This window comes from Pteropus vampyrus, unplaced genomic scaffold (assembly GCF_000151845.1).
Source record: "Pteropus vampyrus isolate Shadow unplaced genomic scaffold, Pvam_2.0 Scaffold254, whole genome shotgun sequence".
NCBI lineage: Eukaryota > Metazoa > Chordata > Mammalia > Chiroptera > Pteropodidae > Pteropus > Pteropus vampyrus.
The window spans coordinates 1,308,816-1,314,245 of NW_011889035.1; the positions used below are offsets into that span (position 1 = coordinate 1,308,816).

The window sequence follows — 5,430 nt, forward strand, 5'->3', positions numbered from 1 at the left end:
GCGGAAGATCATTCCTTGTCACAGGACTCCCATCAGGAAGGCTGTGTTTTAAATCCAGGCGTAACTATAGTCTTTAATGTTGATTTTTGTTTTTCAGAAAGGAAAGGAACAAAAAGATTTAGCTACAAGAAAGCCGATGGCGTTGATGATATAGAAAGAAGGGAGGGACCTTCTCGCATTTGGAACCGCCAGAGTGCTGCCTTAGCAGGTCTTAAAATAGTGTGGTTCACAGCAACTACACACGGAAGGAGGGTTTTAGGAAGCCTGAGGGTCAAGGTCGTGGTATGTACTTTCTAACTATCCTTACTGTGGGGCATAGGAGGCAAGCCACCTTGGCTGAGCCAGGACATTTCTGTGCTTGCAGGACTCTGAGTGATGGGAACCAAAAGAGCCCAAATCTCCAGCTTGGGTGGGACGAGAGATGTTTTGGCTCACATAACCAAATTACCAAATCACCAGAAAGACAGGAGTGTGCCTGGGCAGGAAACGATGGAAACCACAGGCAGGAAGGAGCTCAGCCAAGACGTCCTCGTTGCTTCTCTCTGCTCATTTCTTTCTCGGCCCTGCTTCCATGATGCTGGGCACCTGTCTGTCAGATCCCAGCTCTACCACCACCAGAGCAGAACTGCAGCCTGGTGCAAGTTGAAAAGGTCTGCATGGAGGGGATGCAGAATTGTGGGGGGACTTTGTGACTGACCAGTTCAACACAGACACCTATGTTCTCTGAGGTGAGGAGGAGGAGCCAGATGGAGCCAGCTTGGTCTGTCAGGAGCAGACAGGAGGTGTGGCTTGTTTATGGATGGCAGCTCCCATCTAACCATGTGGTTAGAGTCCCGGAATGTGGTTAGAATCCCAGAATGTGGTTAGAGTCTCAGAAGAAGGCGGCGGGTGCTGGGCTCTGCAGGCGATGGAACAGTGGATGTCCCTCACAATGTGTAAGCCAAACAGCAGGGCTGTCCAAGAGCTCTGGAGTCTTAGTTCTGTCTTCATTCTTCCAAAAGTAGCTGTGGAAGTCTTTATGAAGCCTGCAGAGCCTTCCTGGGGAGCTCTTGGCCCTCCCTTCCCTCTGGTTGTGTGCTGATTCCTTGCAGTTATGTGCCTGCTGGTCTGAGAAGGCTCTCTGTGTAGCTTGATCAACAGCGGGATGAGACACCACCCAGGACACTTCTCCATGTAACAGAAGACTTTGGACAGGGGCTGGTTAAAAAAAATGGACCTAATTCAAAGTCTAAGGCAGGTCTCTGTTATTTGTGCCTCCCTGGGCACAACAGAATGCGCTCCCTTTCTTTCTTCTTAAAGCAGAAGTGTTTGCCTAAGAATGATGCTGACAATTACAGTGGCTCCTTCTTCCTCATTTATGGCAACTTGGCTAACAAAAAGCACATAAGCCTAAATCCAGGGCCTCCTGCCCTCACTGGGACACAGCCGTGTGGGCCCCACGGGACTCGGTGCATCAGCGGCACCCCTGGCTTTGGGGCCAGCTCTCTGCACTTTCCAGCATCCATGAGGCTGCACAGTGTCTGCAAATTCCTGCCGCTGAACCCTCACCTCACTCCTCATGTTATTGGTTGGTTTATGCTTCGCACGTGTCTGGGCAGATTAACTCTACCCCCCACCCTAATAAGCCGAGTATAAACAAGTAGCTTCCTGGCCCTCTGCAGAAAACAACACAGATCCCTGGACCGTGAGAATGGTCTGCAAGTCAATCCCGAGTTGCCATGGGCACCAGCACCAGCTCAGAACAGTAGCTCACGTGCAGTGAGTGCTTTCTCTGTGCCTGCACTGAACACTGTCCAGGCTTGTCTCATACTCCTGCTAGGAACCTCTATAAGAAAGGAGCTGTATCCTCATGTTGTTGATGAGGACACTTGAAGCACTGAAAGGGTGAGTGACTGGCTCAAGCTCACACAACTAGTAAATAGTGGAGCTGGTTCCTGACTCTACCTGTCTGACTCCGTGGCCTGTAGAACCACCGAGAAAGGAGACCATCAATTCTTCTAATCACGTTGCTGATTGGGGAAAGGATTCACGGCAGGGAGGTGGGGGCCCCGTGGAGGTGACGTCCTCTCTGTGCAATATTACTGAAGCCTGTAAGCAACAATAACAATAATACCCATCTCACAGGGTTACTGTGATATTAAATTAGATAATGCATGTAAAGTGCTTACTTAGCACAGAGCCGGTACTTGGTGAGTGGTCAGTAGCTGTTATCTCTGACTCCTTGGTATTCACGGTGCTTTGCAATGATGATCACAGAAATGCTTGTCATAGAGTATCTATGATGAAGATACTGCATGGATTCAATGGGTCCGTGAGATGTGTTGCTATAGCCTCATAAATTGTCTTCCCTTTTTAGTGGTGGGAACATTCCAGGGCAGGACAATGACCTTCGAGTTCGTCTGCCTTCGTGCTTTCCTTTCTATGGCTGAAGCAGTAGCAGGGACAGAGAAAGAGGCCTCGAGGTCATGGGCTGACACAAGGAAACCAGCTCCATCTCTGCTTGGTGTGTGATCTTAAGCAGACCGCTTAACATCTCAAAACCTCGATTCCTTCCTTGGTATATAAAATGGATGAAATGATACCAACCTCACAGGTAAGGGGAGAATAAAATGACAAAATATACGTAAAACCTTAGGTATTGGGTCTGTCTGATATTCAGTGTGGCCGACTTTATTTTCCAAAGTGGTCACAGCGATAGCAGTATTTCCAGTCCCTCATGCTTTTCTAGAACCTTGCCATTTCCACTTGAAGAGCGAAGTCTACTCTGCCCTGCCTCCCACCCACTTGAACCCTGAAGGTCCTTATAAATGCCTTGAAGAAGAGACAAACAGTCTAGATGTGGCAGAAGTGATCCTGTGTGATTTCTGAGGCCAGGTCATAAAAGGCAGTATGTCTTCTGCCTCCTCTCGCGCTCTCTCTCTCTCTCTCTCTCTCTCTCTCTCTCTCTCTCCCTCCCTCCCTCCCTCCCCTCTTCCCCCTTCCCTCCTTCTCTCTCTCTCTTTCTCTCATCTGTTTTTCTATCTTTCTCTCTCTTCTATATGTGCCTTTGACACCCTGAGCTCCCACGTGAGAAGTCCAGCCGTGCTGAAGCTGGAGAGGCCCTGTGGAGAGACCACGCAGCTGGAGATGCCCCAGGACTCCTTAGTGTTACAGTCCCTGCCTTAGTGCTCCATCAACTGAGCCCAGCAGAGTTGAACTACCCCCAAGAACCCTTGCCCAAATTACAGAGTTTCGAGCAAAATAGATGGTTGTTTTAATGCTGCTAAGTTTGGGGTAATTGTTACATGAGCATAGAAACGAAAACAGCCGATGCCTTTATTGTCTCTTCCTAATAGTATGTACTCTCCACAGCCCTGTTATTTTTCTATAAAATGACATTGATCAGATCACATTCCTGCTTAAATACACCTTTGCCAGCTCTCAACATTCTATTGCCGCAGGACAAAGGTCATATTCATTAGCACAGCAGCTCAGGCACCTAGAGGACCACCAGCCTCTTTCCAACTGCCAGGGTTGCTGTGTCCCAAGCATGACCTGCTTCGGTGCCTGCTGTTCCCTCGGCCCTCGAACCTCAGTCCTGTCTGTCTCCTCTTTTCATTCATCCATGTTCAACTCACATGTCACCTGCTTTTCCATTTCTCCCCTCCTACAGACCAACAGAACGCACGGTACAACCCGTGATTTTGACACTGCTATACATGGTACTATGGTCCCTTCTGGTCTTTTCACCCGGACTATGAACTTGGACGAGAAGGGCAAGTATAGCACCTTATTCATCTTTACGCCTTTCATTTAACACAATAAAAACATGTTGAATTAATGTGTGTGAGGATATGTGTGTACGTTACAGTTAAGTTTATTCTCAGTGTGAATTACTTGCACCATGAGTTATTTGTGATGTTGTATACATTCTTCACATACTGAGAATCCTGAAGAACCAGTTGCTATGTGTTGTCTCTGCCAGACTGTGGTGAGTGGCATCTCTCCAACCTTGTATCGCAAATGCAAAAGAGACTTGCATTTGTCATCAGCTCTGTTATCCCTGGGGAAAGGTCCCCTTGTCTATTTCATCTACCGTCTTGCTACCATGGCCATTCTCGGCCCTGCTTTAAGGTCCCGGGGTTTTAAGGCTGTCAAAGGAAGAGTCATCTCTTCCGCTGTCATCGCATAACACTGGGCCCAACCGTCCTGGCTCTGCGACTGGAGTAATCCTAACTCCTCAGTCCAGAACAGTGCCTTTGCGGAAACTCTTGGCTCTTTAGACACGAGTCAGACGTGAGGGCTCTTCTTCTTAGGTGACTGCCCTACTGATCCACATCACACCCATCACTTCTCGGTGTACCGATCTCTGGGCAGGGAAGGGGGCAGAGCTCTGCAAAGGCCCGATGCCCACACGGCATCAGCACAGATCGCTCACTCTGCCCAAAAAGTGCCAAGAGGGATACAAGAGGTCCCGGCTCTAGGCTAGCTCTGCTGGCTCTTCACCATGACCTTGGGAAAGTGCTCCAGGTCCGTCCTGGTTTCTCCCGGCTGTGTAAAGTGGAATCATGGTACTGTCCCTAGGTAGCATTAATAGTATAAAGGCCATACTTAGGCTCGTGAGAAAAAAAGGCATTTTCACAGGCTGAGAGACGTTAAGTAGAGATTTCAAATTTATTTGCCACTCATCGAATGCCTAGTATTACTCTACAGAAAACAGATGCGGGTGGCGGTGTCTCGTTTGTTTGTTACCGGAAGCCCTAACACAGTGGGCTTTCATCATCTCCTCCATGACACTGGGATGGTCTTGACTGACAGGCACATACAGCTTGAGCAGTGGCTGTCTTTGCATTTGCTGTCTCTTACCTCCTGTTTATAACTGATGTATGACATTCGTTGCACATGCCTGGCAAGCTGTGGCATGTGCCCAAGAATGAATTTGAATTCGGTGGCAAAGAGGAATGTGATGCAACAGAGGGAAAAAATGGGAAGGGGGGTTTTTATTTGCTAAGATATAAACTATTGTATATTCTATTATACTACTATTCTCTTCTCTTCTATTCTTGATTGACATCTAAAGATTTAAACTAAAACACAAATTAAAATAAAAATTTAATTATTGACATTTAAATTTTTAAAAAAATATACTTACTGCCTCCAACTACCTTTCTTCCAGGTAAAATTATATCGAAAGAGTAAATAGGCCAGCAAGAAAGGAGGTCATGAAACTCCACTGGCTCCTTTGTAGAGGGAAGGCTGGGGCGGGACAGCAGATGACCCCTACTAGTGGGAGTGGAGCTGTTAGAGATAGCAGAAGGGGAGATTTAGTCTGGGCTCTCTAAGAGTGTCCTAACTGTGAGACTGACCCATGCAAACTTTGGTGGAGCCTATGTCTGCTGGCACTGGGGTAGGATGTCCACACAGTCACCTTGGGGCCGGGGACTGTAGCAC

General features: G+C 47.9%; 1 long non-coding RNA gene across 1 annotated transcript; it reads left to right on the forward strand.

Annotated features, from left to right (window-relative positions):
- Positions 1-20: 20 nt before the first annotated feature.
- LOC111729255 lies at positions 21-3,820 on the forward strand. The gene is made up of 4 exons (XR_002776161.1): positions 21-282; positions 365-1,884; positions 2,357-2,593; positions 3,653-3,820. It is a non-coding gene; the product is annotated as an uncharacterized LOC111729255 (long non-coding RNA).
- The last annotated feature ends 1,610 nt before the right edge of the window (positions 3,821-5,430 follow it).